Source organism: Podarcis liolepis, assembly GCF_965112155.1.
Source record: "Podarcis liolepis genome assembly, chromosome: 16".
Classification (NCBI taxonomy): Eukaryota; Metazoa; Chordata; class Lepidosauria; order Squamata; family Lacertidae; genus Podarcis; species Podarcis liolepis.
In genome coordinates this window covers 21,450,488-21,469,068 of record NC_139567.1, presented here as the reverse complement: position 1 = coordinate 21,469,068, position 18,581 = coordinate 21,450,488, and positions in this window count along the sequence as shown.

The following is an 18,581-nucleotide window of genomic DNA, read 5'->3' as shown; positions in this document are numbered from 1 at the left end:
GCAATACCCTGTTGTGCATTAATCCAGGGATCCTCTGCGAGAAGCCCTGTTCTCAACCTGACACATGCAATTTGGCGGAGCCAGTGTCGAGATAAAGAAAAGCAAGATAAAGAAAAGCAAAAGTCACCTAAGAGTGTGGGGTGAGGTGGGCTGGGCTACCTCTCTCCTGATCTCCAAACCACACTCCCTATGCCTGCATAAGGCCAGAGGATCCTTGTCAGGGCTTGCTCTGGGCAGCAGACTAGGAGTAGGTTAGGCAACCTAGGAATATAGGAAGCTGTTGAGTCAAGCCATTGGTCCTTCTAGCTTGATAAGGTCTACACTGACTGGCAGCATCTCTCCAGGGTTTCAGGCAGGAGCTTTCCCAAGCCCTACCTGGAGGCACTGGGGATTGAACCTACAACCTTCTCAGGTGAGCCAAGAGGCAGAAACCAGAAGCTGTGGGGCAAGCCACTTGAAGAATAAGCCTGGCTGAAGGGCACGTCAAGAGTCAGGCCTGAAGAACAGCCAAGGATACAGAAGAATGCCATAGCACAACTACCAAGAAGGCCCTCTGCCTGGTTCCCTGTAACCTCATTTCTAGTAATGAGGGAACTGCCAGCACAACTCCTGTGCTGATCGGAGTTGTAGTCCAGAGCTTGCGGGACAGCTCAGTTGGTAGAGCATGAGATTCTTAATCTCAGGGCCATAGGGTTGAGCCACACATTGGGCAAAAAGATTCCTGCATTGCTGGGGGTTGCACTAGATGACCTTTGTGGTCCCTTCCAATGTTACAATTCTATGATCAGGAGGACAACATGTTTGTGACTGTTGGAAGTTTGGCTGCAACTCAGCATACTGAAGAAGGGTTTGTGGAAGGCAAGACAGAGAGACTCTCTCTCTCTCTGCCTTTCACCTTACTTATATAAGCTATCACCTTACTTCTCTATCTCCTTGTTATTTACACTGATACTTCTGGGGTTGTATCCTGTTTACCTCTTCCTCCTCACACTTCTCTCTCAGACCTCAAGGTGAGAGGACATCTTTAACTATCCTCTGAGAGAACAAAGGAGCAAGCAAGGCTGCCTTGTTCTTTGCTCAACTAGTTAGACTAAAATGAGAAACCCCTCTATCCAAGTTATGCATTTCCTTGCAATGAACAACTGTATTGTTTTCTTATCTACAAGCATCTCTCTGCCTGTGAGATTGCAATAGGTAAAATCTATTCTCTAACTGAGATTCACTAGCTAAATGATTCTCACTCTGCATACTAATAGTTTTCAACAGGTAATTGACCTAGTTATCTCAACAGCAACCTTTTCTTTAGCCTTCCCTTGTGAAGGAGATGCTCCACCACCGCCACCCAATTGGGTTGACCTTTCTGAACCAGCCCACTCTGCTTGACCTGAGCTTGGCGGGATGGCGTCGGATAACCGCTGGTGCTTCCTGCAGCTGAGAATTAGGCTCCTTCTCGGCACAGCGGGAGGTGATGATGGGCATTCCATTAAGCAGAGAGCAGGAGGAACATGAGAGGCTCTCACAAAGGATTCTCTCTTGCGCTCCGCAATACAATGATCTTCCTTTTTGTATAGAGCATGTAACATTACAGAGCCTGTCAGCTCCCATTGCAAGTGACGACTTGGATAAATCTCTCTGTTTTCCTTTGCCTTTGTCTCGGCATTGTTTTGCCCGGCAACAGTCAAACGTGAAAAATGGAGGAACATGGCAGACTTTGTGTGATGGGAACCCACTTGCGTAATTGACTGGAAAAGTCTTGGCGGTGGCTGCTGAGCACACTTCCCTATGCAATTAGTCAATGGCAGAGATGGGCAAATGTTTCGGGCAAAGAGGTGTCGATGAAAGGGAAAATGAGGTGTGATTCTCCCATAGTCCACAGGCCAGGGCAGAGTGTCTGCTTAGCAGCATGGAAGAGAAAAGGAGCAGCTATCTTCAGTCTGGGTCCCATCGCACGCCATACATTTAAAGCACTCTTACACCACTTTAATACTCCTGGCTCTCTCCCTGCTCACACAAAGAATTGTGAGAATGGTGGTTTGCTTGTTACAGGTGCTGAGAATTTTTAGGAGACTCCTCACAATGCCCAGCACCCTTAACAAACTACAGTTCCCATGATTCTTTGCGAATGTGTGGTGTATATGTGACCTAAGCTAATGTCCTTAGGCTTTCCCAAAGCTTTCAAGTGTGGTGGAAGTGCTACCCCCAGTTAGACCACTGTTCCATCTAGCTTAGGAGTATATCTGGCCAAGGCAATTCAGGCTTACTGGTCCTACTCTGGTGGAGATCCACTGAATAGCTTGATATACAGCAAGAATAGGGAATGTGAGGTCCAAATGCTGAATATGGCCCCCTAAACGTCTCTGTCTGGCTCTTGAGGTTCTTTCCAGGTCACAGCCATTACCAGCCTTACTTTGCTATCATTTGTCTGGATAAATTGTGTCCTTGAACTGCATGCCTGGAGGACATATAGCAGCCAGACACAAACATTCAAGGAGGGTGTGTGAAGCATTGCTGGCAAAGGTTGTGTCCTGGAGAGAGTACAGGGGGCCAGACAGGGAGGTCTGGAGGGCCACGTGAGGTTCCCCACTCCCAAACCGGTTGGCTATGATTTGTCCCAGGTGCCAGAACTCACCATGAATGCCTCCCTTGTTCCTTGAGAGGTGCAGGAACTGAGTTCCAGTGATTTCCAGCTGGGGGAAAAAGCCCCGACTTTTTCCCTGTAATATGCAAGCCTTCAAGGACACAGCTCATATTATTATTATTATTGCCTTGAGAAGTCAGTCTTCTACTTCTTTTTACTATTCAAGAGGTGATAGAGAATTCGGGGGGCCTCTTTTGACAAAATCGGGACAAAACACCGTTCTGTCCTCCCAGCCATCACCGCCACCATTGGTGCAGTATGAATGAACACAGAAAGGGTAACAAAGCTTTCTCCTAACTTCTGCTGTCATATGATGTATGTTATTTGCTCAGTAGGAGGATGATTGACTGTGCGCAGAGGTACAGAACCGAAGGACAGGTGCTAAAAGAAAAGACTTTGAAATGAAAGGTAGGGAATCAAGAGAATTCTCCCTGCACAGATGTAGCAAGCGTCTTCCTCCCCTACCCCCCCCCCACCCCCTGCTTCTTATTTTTCTAGCCGTGCCGGTAAATAGAACATTTGAAAGGTTCTTTAGCAAAGATGGGAACAATGAACCTTGAAACTTGGCAACAAGCAATGGCGAGGTAGCTCACACAATGTGCGCCACGTCAAAATATGCAATGCAGCCTGCCATTTTTAATCACAGGCGCCCGTGTTCCAGTGAGTGATGCGTACTGAAGCTTTAAAGTGGAGGGGGGGTGATTTTCTAAAAAACCTCTGCTTGTAAATAACTAAATAACATTGCTTGCTTCAATCAACCAGCCTCTTTTAGTGTGTGTGCTGCTGAGGACCACAAAATACAAGCCGAAGAAGGCCCTGCTGGATGAGTCCAGGGGCCCATCTATTCCAGCTCCCTATTCTTACAGTGGCCAACTAGATGCCTGTGGGAAACCCGCAAGCAGGACCCCAGCACAAGAGCCCTCTCCCCTCCTGTGGCTTCCAGAGTCTGGTAGTCAGAAGCATTGCTTCCTCCAACCATGGAGCCAGATCGTAGCCATTATTGCTGGTAGCAATTGATAGCCTTATCCCCCACGAATTTGTTGAATCTTATTCAAAGCAATCCAAGTTGGCGGCCATCACTGCTTCTTGTGGGAGTGAGTTCCATGGTTTCCCGACTTTAATACTGTACTCTTCTGGTAGTAGAGGGAGTATAAAGGGATCCCTGACCATTAGGTCCAGTCGTAGCCGACTCTGGTGTTGTGGCACTCATCTCACTTTATTGGCGGAGGGAGCTGGCATACAGCTTCCAGGTCATGTTGCCAACATGACTAAGCCGCTTCTGGCCAACCAGAGCATGGAAACGCCATTTACCTTCCCGCTGGAGTGGTATCTATTTATCTACTCACGCTGGTATGCTTTTGAACTGCTAGGTTGGTAAGAGCTGGGACAGAGCAACAGGAGCTCATCCCATTTCAGGGATTCAGACAGCCGACCTTCTGATCAGCAAGCCCTAGGCTCTGTGGTTTAACCCACAGTGCCACCCACATCCCTAGAAGGAGTGTACTAGATATTTTAAAAGAGATGCTCTGATGCCTTTGGGAAGAAATTCTGACATAACCGGCTCACCGTTGCTGGAAAAGCTGTCTTTCTCCGTCAAGGCTATCAGCAGAGTGCAGTCAGGCCAATCAGCTTCACTCTGCCTCTCCTAAGGCCCACCAGGCCACAGCCACAGTTGCTGCTATCAGCTCACCTGGCTTTGTCAGAAGGAACGGCAGGTGTTGCTGCACCCCTTGACCCAGACTCTGCAAAAGTAAACAGAGCTGCTCTGAGGATGTCTAAGTTGTTTTGCCTTTGTTTGTGAACTTTGGAGCCAGTTTGGCAGTTGGCTACATGGGAATGGCCCAGTGGCCCAGAAAGTCAGCGCCTTCTGCTACTAAATACCTGGGGAAAGCTGCCAAGTGCTGATAAGGCTTAAGATAACTGTTCCCTAAAACGGGGGGGGGGTGTTGGGGGATTTTTGCCCTGAGGACAATGTGCACCCATGACCACCAGATGGCACATGGCTGTCACACAGGATTCTCTCGACCCCCACACAACACCCACACCTTGCAGATCAGCAGAAGAGGCAAGATGATCTCCCCTTCCACGCTCATCAGATGATCTATCTGATGACAAGTGAAGGGGTTTTTTGCATTCCCATCAAGGTGCCAGCTGGCCTGAAAGGTTTTGAGCCTTTTTGTGACCTCCGTTGGCTGCTGCTCTATTGCCATTTAAACAACAACAACAACAGCCAGCCTTCCTAGCCAGCCAGAGTTGGCTAGGTGATGATGTCACAGAGACTTACCCAAGCTTATGGGTGAGGACGTCACTTTGAACAGCTTTGTTTGCTGAGAGGCTATGTGACAATCTTGCTGTTATTAGGAAAGAAGGCCAATTTATCTTCCAAACATCAATGGTCTGGGGTGAATTTTCAGGAATATCTCTACCACAAAATCCCTCTCTTTGTGCCAAAATTAAAAATACAGTGGTACCTCTGGTTACGAACTTAATTCGTTCTGGAGGTCCATTCTTAACCTGAAACCATTCTTAACCTGAGGTTAGGGGCCCAGCAGCTAATGGGGCCTCCCGCTGCTGCCGCACCGCCAATGTGTGATTTCCATTCTCATCCTGGGGCAAAGTTCTTAACCTGAGGTACTACTTCTGGGTTAGCGGAGTCTGTAACCCAAAGTGTTTGTAACCCAAGGTGTTTGTAATCCGAGGTACCACTGTAAGGAAAAATATTGTTGCAGCCCAAATGTGATGTTTAGAGATAGATGGCTCAACCTAGTTCCATTCTGTCACACTTTTGTGGGCACCTGATCACAGCTCCATCCTGTCCAGTTTTTTAAAAGCTTTTTAAAAACTGTGTTTTAATTATACACGCTATCCCCTAAAAGTTTTCTTTTCTATGCATTCTTCCACTAAAAAAAAAATACACATTCTGAATACTTTCTGGTGCCTTTTGCCCTGTGTATTTTTGATGCATTTTTGGTGTATTTTAAAACTGATAATTGCATCACAAAATTTGGAGAAATGTATAATCTGATGGACAGCTGCCTTCTTATCTGCATATGTGTCTGGGAGCAGCAAATAAGGTCAGTTTAGTTTAAAATGCAGAGCAAACACAATCCCCCTCTATCCCTGGTGCTCATGCTGGATACATAACTTTGCATGGGGAACAGGTAGAAATAAACACAGCACAACCTAGGCAAAAGGAGAGCTGCTTTTACAGCCTCTTCAGGTCAGAACAGGCATTAACTCTGGCAACAAATTACCATTTGTCTGCCACCTCTCTGATGGATTGTCGGGCTCTTTAGAGAGTGCTTATCTTGCTGACAGGTCCCCAATATTTCCCCTCTTGTATGACATCTGAGCCGAAACTACATGTTCAGAAATATCCCACAGTAAGTACAACTCTTCCTGGACTATACCATTTCAGATTGCAGGTGGAGAAGGCCACACATCTGAATATTCCCCTTCTTGAAAATTGCACCCCCTGGGTCTTCTCTTTTGGAACTGGCCTCTTAGAACTCAACATCAGCTGCCCCCACTGCAGGTTCTGTATTAAATTAGACACTGGGGCTCTTCTTAATCAGAGGATTCATTTATGAATGGCTAATTGAAAGACTCCTGGCTTGATCAGATTAGCAGATTGTATTTTGAGTCAGGCATATTTATTAAGACCTCTTCTTGGGTTCATTCCGAGTTCATTAAGCTGGGATGGATTTATGGTTTCTTTGTATTAGAGGCTCCGTGGACATCAGTTTAAAAATAAACTTCAGGAACTGATCCATAAATTTATTTTAGTGCCCATTCTTCAGTTGCCCATGCACTGCTTCATTAGTCCAAACTGGCATCCCATTTTGCAGTCTGTAAGCTTCCATTAATTTGGTTTTTGGCATGTCCTAGAGGTGATTTGGTAATAAACTTTCAATTGTATAAAGAGCGGTAGGCAGGGGAGATAAACCAGTAATGCTCAGCCTCCTGTGTATTGGCGGGGGGCCACTGCTGGCTGTGTGTTTTGTGTTCACCTTTTGGCAATGCTAATCAAACATCTCCCTTTCAGTTTTGAAGAATCTCTCTCCCATTTGCATCCTACACTCTCCCCAAATCTGCTCCAGAGGGATGGAGGAATCCCCAGAATAGATCTAGGCAGTGGGGAGGGACACTAGGGTGACTGTGCCAGGCATAAAATTGTTAGGGGCACAAAAGTTCAATACCTGGTGCTGTCTCAATACAGCTGTGCACTTCTGTTGATGGGCTCTGTTGAAAAAGACTTCTCCATGCGAACCAGAAAGTGACCTCTCAAGATCTCCTGGGTGATCTCCTGGGTGAAGCGGATGCCATTAGGCAGTTGAATGTGCATGTGTACTCCGTCCATTTCCCTGCCTCCCTTCCCCTTTCCACACAGCCCCAGGCACTGACAACCCACGCTACACCACAGGATTTAGGCGGTGCAAGGAGGAAGCAGTTCAAATGTGGAAGGCTAAATCCTTGTGCTAATGGAATGAGCGACTTAGTGCTGCTCTTGATACAATCCCGAGCCCAGAACGTTTGGCATAGCATTGGGGTGAAAGGTAATAAAGGACAATGGCTCAGTGGTCAGAGCACCTGCATGCATAAGGTTCCAGATTCAGTCCCCAGTGTCTCCACCTAAAAGGATCAGGCTGCAAGTAATGTGAAAGAACTCTGCCAGAGACCATGAAGAGCCACTGCATCAGTGTAGACAAAATGTAAATAGATGGGTGACAGGCTTTCTTTGCATGTGACTCTAAACCATGGTTAAACTTAACTATGGCTTCAAGGTGAATACACAGCATGCTGCTGCATGAGTGGGAACATAAGAGAATGAGAACAGACTCCTGGATCAGGCCAATGGCCTACCTAGTCCAGCATGCCGTTCTCACAGTGACTATGGGAACCCTGGAGATCCTCCAAGTGTCTCCGTTTTCCAGGGACAATCCCAGATTTACAGAAGCCGCCCCGGTTTCTGAATTGATCCTGGAATGTCCCGCTTTTCCTCATATTTTCATCAGAGAAATGTTGGAGGCTATGGAGCTAGGCAACCTCCAAGCCCAGGAGATACAACCTTTAGAAGACATCTGAAGGCAGCCCTGCATAGGGAAGTTTTTTTATGTTTGATGTTTTATTACATTTACATATATGTTGGAAGCTGCCCAGAATGCCTGGGGCAACCCAGTCAGGTAGGTAGGATAACAACAACAACAAAGCCACTTCCGACTTAGAAAGGAGGTGGGGTTGTGGGCTTCACCCTCCAACCATGTGAGTGGGGGCTGGCTCTCAGCCTCTGTGCAATTGAGGGAATCCCCGACCGCGTCATCCCCTGGCCAGCCAATCGGCTGGTATCGGGGGCGTGGCCTGCTCCATTTAACGCAGGCATGGCCGGGGATCGCCTTCTTTTGCCGCAACAACAACAATGGAACAGGACATCCCTATTTTCATCAGAGAAATGTTGGAGGGTATGACCCTGTGAACAGGACCTGAGCACAAAATCATTTTCTCCACTTGGTAGGTAGACTGGGGCTCTTCCCCAGGATGCGGATTTTAATCTAAGCCAGAATTCAGAACCTCATAGTGCTCTCATCTTCTTTAAGGTGAGCATTACAGGCAGCTGAAGCAAGCTCTGCTGGCATCCCCAGGGCAACTACAGGTGCTTTACCTGAAATGTGCAATTCACATGGCAATAATATATAAATTGGAATGTGGAGGGGGGAGAGAGAATGGCAGCATTTGTGGGTGAAGATTGGAAGTATGTGCATGTTCATGGCCCCAAGAATTCAATATCTGCACATTTCTGCAAGATGATGTGCAGATGGTGTTACAGCCACACAGAACCAAGAAAGTGTATTTTAAAAATAGAGAATTGTGGTTACGATTGGCCTGATATGATGAACATCTGGTGGGAGTGTGATAAAATTAAATCATTTTGGAACTAAATTAATAATATTTCTAAAATAAAAACGATATGATCTCCCTGTCTCATCTCCTATCTCTTTTAGGTCCGTTTTAAAAGACCACATTAATAGTATTCATACAGAATCAGGAGCAAACCTAATTACAGCTGTGAGATTCGGTATTGCAAGGAAATGGAAATTAGTTGAAGTACCTATCATTAACTGCTGAAAAGTCTTGGGGAATTATGCAAATGAGTGACTAGCTATGCTGAAAAATTAGAAGTGGTGGGGTATATTTTTTATGTTTAAGGAAATCATGTGTGTGTGTTGAAATGAACATATGATGTGTCAAAACACCCATTATATGTAGGCTATAGAAAATGGATTAACTGTCATGTAAATTGGCCAATGCTCTAGCTTTCAGCTCCTTGTTTAGTGTTCCCTAGGAATGCTTCCTTTCACTCCTGAAACTCTTCAGCTTGTACTTTGAGTTGTTCTTTAACCTGCTTCCTGTGCAGAAATGAGCTGTTGCCAGAGAAAGTGTGCCCCTCCCCAATTCTTTCTAATATCTATCTTGATCAGCCTACAGCAGAGAGGGAAGACCTCAGGTCTGGGGGTGAAATATGGGCCCCTCAAGTCTACTCTATCTAGCCCTTGGGACTCTCCCCTAGACCACACCCCTTTGCCTTATCCTCTTTTAAAGCCATCTAAATGGGTGGCCTTCACCAAGATCACACATTCCATAGTTTATCTGTGCACTGGGTGAAGATATCTGGCTGGCCTTGTTGACAATAGGATGCTGTATTGGATGTGCCTTTGGTCGGATCCAGTGGGACTCTTCTGACAGTCTTCCCTGGTCCCCATGCATCCAGGACTAGTGGTAATGCCAGTGGAGAGAATTAGGTGATCTAGAGTCCTAGCCCTTATTGGAACTAAGAGTAGAGGGCTTGATCCAACTCCTCTTGTTGGTTTTGCAGAAGTCTAGTCTTGGAATAAAAAAAAAATCCAATCAGCTGGGAAACTGTAGCCAACCCTAGCAATGTATCTATTTTATATTTCAGTTTCAGCACAATCCTCCCCTTCAGCTAATTCCTCCCTATCGAATTGCTATCAATAAGGCAGCAAAACTGTATACTTTTTGTTTGTTTGTTTTTTTGATTACCCCTTTTCCCGAAACCTGCTTAACGTGCAGAACATTTTGCAGGCCCAGCTATCGGATCTTTGCAGAGTGGCTTGGCTGTCCCACAGAGCCTTTTCCACCTCTCCTTTCTGCTTCAGCACGGATTTGGAGCAGCCATCTGAGGGACATTGATGGAGCTTGAGAAAAGCCGGCGCATACAGCTATACTAAGCACCTGGCAGGAGAGGAGAGGAGGGAACCTTGCCCAACTGGGTGTTGGGATGCTGAACACCTCCAGGCAGTGGAGCAGCGGGTCAATAGCAATTACAAGCAGAGAGGACAGAGGTTGACTTCGTCAGCACTTTTTGCGGGTTCAATTAGTTTCTCTAACCATCTCCTGGAGAGCTGGAGCTGCCTGTCATTCTTGCCGGTGGGGGGGGGGGGAGAGGTTCAGCGGATGTATTGAGGAATGAGCTGGTGTTGCATGGCGATACACTCTTGCTTGAGCTGTGGGGAAGGGGCCTAGAATCAGTCTGGCCTCTGGAAAGTGATGGCCCTATGCTGCGAGCCATTACATAGGGGCAATATCTGCTTGTGTGCAGAGCCTCTTTGAGTTTTGGATGGTCAGCAACTGTTCTGAATGAAGTTCAATGGCTTCGCAACATCTTTTCCAATGCCAGAGCTAGAATTAGTGAGTTAAGGACAAGAGTGCCTCTGAGCATGTGGTCAAATGCATCCTGCATCTTTTACCCTACCCCTGCCTAAGATCACCAGTGTTCCTGGCAAGAGCCAATGATGCCCAAATAGCCAAACATCTATTTCCAGCAACAACCATCCAGATACTCCACGGAGCTAACCTCAAAAAAGATATTGTAGAATTGGAAAAGGTTCAGAAAAGGGCAACCCAAATGATCAAGGGGTGGCCTGGCTTCCCTATGAAGAAAGGTTGCAGCATCTGCAACTTTTTAGGTGAGTAACAGATGACATAATAAAAATTAATACAATTATGGAAGGTATGGAGAAAGTTGACAGAGGAAAGTTTTTCTCCCTTTCTCATAGCACTGGAACTTGTGGAAGTCCAAATGAAGCTGAATGTTGGAAGATTTGGGACAGATACATGCAGGGCATGGTTAGACTATGGAACTCCCTCATACAGGAGGCAGTGATAGCCACCAACCCAGGTGACTTTAAAAGAGGATTGGACAAAGTCATGGAAGATAAATATTATGTACTGAAGTTCTCACCCTGGGCCAGCAGGGGGATACTGTAGATAGTTATGCAAATGAAGGATCAAAAGTGACGTTCAGTGATTGGATAGTTTTTATGCAAATGAAGGATCAAAGGTGACGTTCAGTGATTGGATAGTTTTAGAAAGTTTCTACAGTAACGTTGTACTGGAGCTCTATATAAGCAGGCTGACTGAGCCCTTCAGTTCAGTTCTGTTCTGGCCTCTGAATAAACAAGAGCTGTTTGAAGAATCGCTGTGTTGTCTGATATGTTCACCCACAACTTAACAATAAAGGCTGCCAATGGCTGCTGGCAACAACGGCTGCATATTGCCTCCATTGTCGGAGGCAGTAATGGTTCTGAATGCCAGTTGTTGGGAATCACCAATAATGAGAGTGATGAATGAAAATTCAGGTCCTGTTCACAGGCATCTATCTGGTCAACCACTGTGAGAAAAGGATGCTGTGCTAGACGGGCTATTGGCCTGATCTAACAGGCTCTACTTATGTCTTTAGGTTCTCACAAACAAGGCATGACCATGAAGACTTTTTCTCTTGGTTTGTTTCCCAAACCTGGAATGCAGATATATTCTGCCTCTGAACATGGACACTCCATTTAGTTATGTCAGCCAATAGCTATCCAGAGCCCACTTCTCTTCCATGAAACTGCCTTTTCCCAAATCTGTCTAAGCTATAAACCATCCCTTTCCCCTTTTTAGAGCAGAGGAAGCAGGACTCTGGAGGAGATGGGCCTCTGGGATGATCCAGCCGGGCTCTCCTTCTCACGTTCTCTCTGCATTTGACTTGCACGATGCCAGAGGAGTCTCCCTGTGCATGTCGTTGTGCTACATTGGCAGATTCCCGCACACTTGGTGCCCTTGGCAAGGCGGCAGGGATGTGCAGCTCAGCAGCCTCCTGATCAGTGGGATGGGAGGATTTGAGTGACTCATCAGCAAAACACAGCAAGCGTGTTTATTTGGGGGGGGGAGGGAGCCAGTAAAGCTGTCAACTTCCCCCAAGACGCCTCTTGGCCTCATTTGAGTCAGATTCCCAGGAAGCTGGAAAAGGCAGAGATGGTCCAAGCAGATGGAAAATTTAATAAGCGAGAAACCCTTTCTTCTCACCCCCAACAGGGATCGTCCCCGACCTCTCTGCAGCAACTTAGAGGAACTGAATCAAAACCAAACGTTTCATGCGCGCATGAATTGTGTAGCCAGAAAAACCTTGGCCAGCATTACAATAAGGAAGCTGAATTCTCCCAGTAGAAATCCTACACTGTGCTAACAGAATATTCAGTGCAAAAGTCTGCAGCCATTGGCTTGTCAGGGCTAATTGATACAACCGTCGTTGTTCCTCTTCTTTCTCCCCCTCCCCTCCCAACCATATAATTAGTGTATATAATCAATGATTTCAATAAAAGAATATTATAGAGCAACAAAAATGGGCTGCCGCTTAGCTACTGCTGCTGCGATTGAAAAATGTAACAAAACATAAGCTTTATCATTTTATTTTTTGCACTACTTGATTGTAATAATAATAATAATAATCTCTCAAAGTGGTTTACAAGAGAATGAAACAATAAAATTATCAATGAAAGCCGTTTAAAATGACTAAAAACTGATTAAAACATTCTACATATTTGGGTTGTTGTTGTTTAGTCGTTTAGTCGTGTCTGATTCTTCATGACCCCATGGACCAGAGCATGCCAGGCACACCTGTCTTCCACTGCCTCCCGCAGTTTGGTCAAACTCATGTTGGTAGCTTCAAGAACACTGTCCAACTATCTCATCCTCTGTCTTCCCCTTCTCCTTGTGCTCTCCATCTTTCCCAACATCAGTGTCTTTTCCAGGGAGTCTTCTCTTCTCATGAGGTGGCCAAAGTATTGGAGCCTCAGCTTCACGATCTGTCCTTCCAGTGAGCACTCAGGGCTGATTTCCTTAAGAATGGATAGGTTTGATGTTCTTGCAGTCCACAGGACTCTCAAGAGTCTCCTCCAGCACCAAAATTCAAAAGCATCAATTCTTCGGTGATCAGCTTTCTTTATGGTCCAGCTCTACACATTTGGGTAGGCTTATATAAACAAAAATGCTTTTAAGCAGGTGCTAAAAAGAGTACAGTGAAGGCACATGCCTGATGTCAATAGGCAAAGAGTTCCAACGTGTAGGTGCTGGGGTATTATGAGCGCCTGTAACAGTACCAGCTCTGCAGACTGAAGCCGTCAAGTGGGTAGATATGGGGTATGATGCCAACTTCCCACCCAACCACTGCAGCTGTGCCTTTAAACAGTACTTTGATGTATAGGCACAAGAGCAAGCTATTCTGTTCCTCTCTTTTCTGCAGCAAATTTCTGCATCTCAAGCTGCTTTCAAATCCACAAGAGTGAGCTAGGTCTTTCCTGACTCTTGGTCACTTGGGAATCTTAACCACACATTTCATGAGACAAGTTTCCAAAAAGAGAAATTAGCCCAGCCACCCAGAAGTACTCCTGGTTCTTAAGAGGCACATTGTCTTCCCTGCTGACCTCTCCACTCCTTGTAAGGGGCTGCAGGGTGTGTGTGAGAACTCCCAGTTTCTGCCTTTCTGTTACTTGTCTGAAAGCTTCAGCTACAGTTAAACTAATGATGGGAACACACTACCACCCACATATGACAGTAGGGTTGAAGTTACAGTTGTGATTTCCCATCTGCTGCTGGGCCACATTCAAGGTTCCTGTTTTAATCCCTGAATCCCTTAAGGCCCAGGATACCTTAAGGTTTGATTGACCCTGTCCATCCTACTGAGATCATCCAGGGGAGCACTATTACTATTACAGTAGTACCTCTGGTTATGAACACTTCAGGTTACAAGCTCCGCTAACCCGGAAGTAGCTGCTTCTGGTTGTGAACTTTGACGCAGGATGCGAGTGGAAATCACCCACCTCTGGCACTCATGCAGTGAGAGGCCCCATTAGCAAAAGCGTGCCTCAGGATCAGAACGGTTTCAGCTTAAGAACGAACCTCCAGAATGAATTAAGTCCGTAACCAGAGGTACCACTGTAATTAAATTTCTATACCGCCCTTCGTCAGATGATAATGGGGCAGTTTACACTGCAAACCACTATTAGTGGTCCCCCATGGAAGAGAAGCATAATTTTGCATCAGTGAGACCTCATGCCTTCAGCGTTGCAGACCCAAGGCTGTGGAGCTACTCACACTTGAAGTCAGGCATGCACCATCCTTGCTGAGTTTCAGGCACCTGGTTAACTCCATCTTATTTTGAGAGGTCTTTGGCTCATGATGCTTTACAAACGTTCTTGATATCCTTTGTTTAAATTTCTGAGTTTTTAATTTTCTGAGGTTTCAAATTTTCTGAGATTCAGTTTGGGCGTGAGTTGTGTATATTGCATATTTCTATCGTTGTCGGCTGCTTTGAGACCCAGGTGGTGAAAAGCAGGGTATGCATTTTAAAAAAATAAATGGAAATAAATAACAAGCACCTGTTCCACTCAGTTCCTTGCTCGGAATGCAGACAAGCTCCCTTGCTGATTCAGCAATCATACTAGTGACCAAAAAAAAATCTGAAAATTCCAAGCTCAGCTATTGGCTGATGTTCATCCCATGCTCTAAACTTTGCATTCCCTTTCTGCCCTGGAACTTTATATTGCAAGTTCTTTGGGGCACAGAACTGTCTACACTGTTCACATTACTCTCTGCAGCTCATGTTACCCTCTCCTTTTTTCTCTTTTGATACTTGCAATAGACCAATTCCAATTGCTTATAAACTGCAGATGAGATGGTAAAACAAGGGCTGAGATGAAATTCATCAGCATATATTTTTCATGGAACATTTCTGAGATTTCCTCCCCACCCAACCCCGCCGGAAGAAAAAAGGACAATTTACATAATTTCCCTCAAATATCTCCCACCATTTTAAGTGGCAGCCAGAATTCTTCCCTCCTTCTCTGCAACCCCACCTGTGCCCTGAAATAATTCTAGGTCCAGGGCACTGTAGCTGGTGCAAAATGATGGGCAAGCTGCCGACAGTGTTGCTGCCCCTGCCCAACTGGCAATGCCAATTTTTATAAGGGGTAGGAGGGAGAAGGGAGTTGTGCTACAATCATGGTTACTGTTGAGCCCACCTGTGAAAAACTCTTGCAGAATTTCTCCACCCCTTGGTGAAATTCAGTGAATTAGACCCCTACTAGTTTGGGTCACGAAGAGTTGGACATGACTAAATGACTAAACAACAACAACAAGTTTTTCTGCACACATATAGGGTGGAAAATGTCAAGAGCCCGTTTTCTTGTAACTCTAGGTAAGGGTGTTTCTTGAATGGACCATCTTGGAATGCTGGTAAGGTCTCATATGTCAGGATGTATATACATACAGACAGACAGACACGGATACACAGGGCTGCCACCCCTCATTACGTTGCTTTCCAGTCCCTGTGTTTCCTTCCATCCCTGCTTTATTCAAACCTCTGCTGCTGTTTAAAACCACAATTTTAAAACCTCATTCTCTTTTGCTCCCTTCTCCCTCCCTGACTTCATGCAAATCCTCCACTGGATTCTGTGTGATGACCACCTTACATTTTTATGTATATGGGCAGATCATATAATCCCTGCACACAAGGAAATAGCATATCAAGGAGAAGACGTGCCAGTTCTTTATGCAAAGGGATTTTTCTTTTGGTGTGGAGGAGGATTCTATCTTCTTCTTCTCTCTCTCTCTCTCTCTCTCTCTCTCTCTCTCTCACACACACACACACACACAACAACAGCCTGATATGTGGTTATCTAGACACAGGATGGTCCCTTTAGTTGGATCAAGATCCAAGACAAAAAGGACATACCAAGCTTCAAGATTGGTGATGCCACACCCATCCCTTCCTCTTTTTTTCCTGATTTATTGGTAACAAGACAGGGAGTTTAAGAGAATTTACTTGTCACGAGTAAATATTCTGCTCTGCACCATCTCAGTTCTTTTTTTAAAATAACTTTTTTTTTCTTTTTTCTTCCTTCAGCGTTCACATCTGATGCAATTAAGACGTCGTTAGCAAACGAGGGGGCTGGAGGGGAAGGAAAGGAAGATGTTTCCTTGAAAACAACATTTGTGCCACCAGCCTCATCTCTTATTTTTAGAAGCATAATCAAGGGAGACTTCCATCTCCTTTTCCCTCCCGTCCCTTACTGAATCAGAACTCTGCGTCTAGAAAGAATGGCGCGCTTTGGAAAGGAGGATGTGGGCACACGAAAACAGCAATCAGATCATGGGGGGCAGGCTTGGCGAGTGTGGGGCTTGCCCGCCAAAACGGTGATGCGGAGTCTGGATCTTGCCAAGTGTTATCAGGCGCCTCCCGTGCTTTTGTCTGCATCTGCGAGCGAGCGAGAGAACGGGCGAGGGAGAGTCGGCATTTAGCCGCGGAAGAAAAGGTTTATTTAGCTAGCACATCCATTTACATTTTTATAACAAAACCTCAAAGTTCCGATTGATCAGGCGGGCCCTGCTTGTAGTACAAAGAATGGGATGATTAAAAGGGTTCAGAGCCGTGATTGCAAGTGTGGAGATGAGAGCAGGCTCTTCCTGCCCCCCACCCTGTTGCTGAGGAAGGTGCATCCAGTCCGCTGGGAAGTGATTATTTCTCCCAAGGAGAAAGAATAGCTAGCATGCATAAAGCAGGTTTTGGTTTTTTTAAAAAAGTGAGTTTTCAAGCCTTGTGATAAGAGAAGTCTGGGTCATTGGACATTAATAGATTGGCAGGACAGTCAGTGCAGACAAAAATAAATCATTTCTTCAAACAACACATTGTTAATTTAACTAATCTGCTGCCAAAGGATAGTGTGATGATCTCCACTCCTTCGGATGGATTTCAAAGGGGATTAGGCAAATTCGTGGTGTAAGAGAGGTCTAGTGGCCACCACAATGGCCAGGTGGAGCTTCCCTGTACAGAGGCATTCTACCTGTGAATAGCATTTGCTAGGGAGCAACAGCAGAGGAGGGTTGCTGTCCTGTTTGTGGACCTCTGGTGGCGGGCATATGATTGAGCAGTGCAGGATTGGCCAGTGTTAGATTAGATGGGCCTGTGTTCTGACCCAGGATTCTTGTATCCTTATGTAGAGCGCTGGAAGAACCTCACGTACATCAGCAATCAGGCCATTCCATGCTCCAGATTGAAGCAACCTGCTTTGTGGGTACCACAAGTGGGGGGGCAGTGGGGACAGATGAAGGCATGGACAGGAGTTTGGTGAAGTGTGGCTTTTATAAAGTGTGTGTACTACAAGGAATGGTAGGATGGGAAAGCTCAGGCCTGCAGACCAAATATAAGAACATAAGAAAAGCTGAGCTGGATCAGACTAGATGGACCTGATCCAGCCTCTGAATGCCAGTTGCTAGGAAACACAAATGAGGAGAACACTGTGTCCTTCTTGTAGGCTTCACATGAGCATCTTTTTGGCCACTGGGCAAATAGGATGCGGGACTCACTTCTAAGACCAAAGTTTCCCTACCACTGCTTTCTAAAACCATTATTATTGCTGCTTCTGCTGCTGTGTTGTTATTTAAATTTCTATACCGCCCTTCTTCTAAAGATGACAGGGTGGTTTACAATATAAAAATACAGAAATATATACCAAACCAATAACAAATAAACAATAGCAATAACTCCTCCCACAACACCCAGTATTATTATGTGCATTCTAAATGTAAGTCTTATATAGGTGTATTGACATTTGGTACAGTGAAAGGTACCCTGGCTCCATCACTCTGGAATAATGGTTCTTCCTAGAGGAGAAATGGATAGTCCTCAGGCCCCCATCTCAGCACAGTCATGTACTTATAGCTTATACTGAAATCTAGCATCTTTATCTTCCGATGAGAAGTATGATGCTATTAAATACTTCAAACAGAGTTGTATCAGCAAAAGGGATCAAAAGGTTGGCAAAGACGTCTCCTTAGATGATTCGGGAGTTCGAAGTTTCAGTAGATTAGCTTGGAAGGAGTTCAAATGATATAATTAAGAATCAAGATCAAGTTGAATGGAATTTGGATAGCTCTACAGAAAAAAAAGATTTCATCAGAGTCATTCAAGTATAAGGCATCCCTGCATTGCGATACTTATGCAGAAATGAAATGAAGCAGCAGAGGTTCAGCTTTGCAGAAATTGAACATGGGCATGCAATGTAAGTATGAAAGGAGAGCCTGCTGCACCAGGGCAGAAGACCATCTTGTCCAGCATCCTGTTCTCACGATGGACAACCAGATGTATGTGGGAAGCCCACAACTATGACATGAGCACAAGAGCACTATCCCCACTTGTGATAACCAGCCTCCAACCATGAGGGGAGAGCATAGCCTTAGACTTAACTTCCATGAATTTGTCCAATCCTCTTATAAAGTCATCCAAGTAGGCATCAGGGACTGGGCAGAGGAGGAATGCTGGAGACCGCCTCCCCCTCCTGAACCTTCCAGAGAAGAGGAAGACAGTACAGATTTACAACAGTGGTTTAAGGAAGGTCACGGCTCAGATGTAGGTGGGGGGCAAAGTTGGGAAATAATGGAAGAGGAGAGGGGAAGCAGAGCCAGAGCAGCTGGCTGTCACATTATTACTAGAAAGCATTCCAGACCCCCGTTCTCCCAGAACCCAGCGAGCATTGAAAGTAGGAGAGCAAAGGGCTTGGAGGCAAATGGCCCAAAGCAGCCACCGTAAGGTGGGTGGTGCTGTTAACGA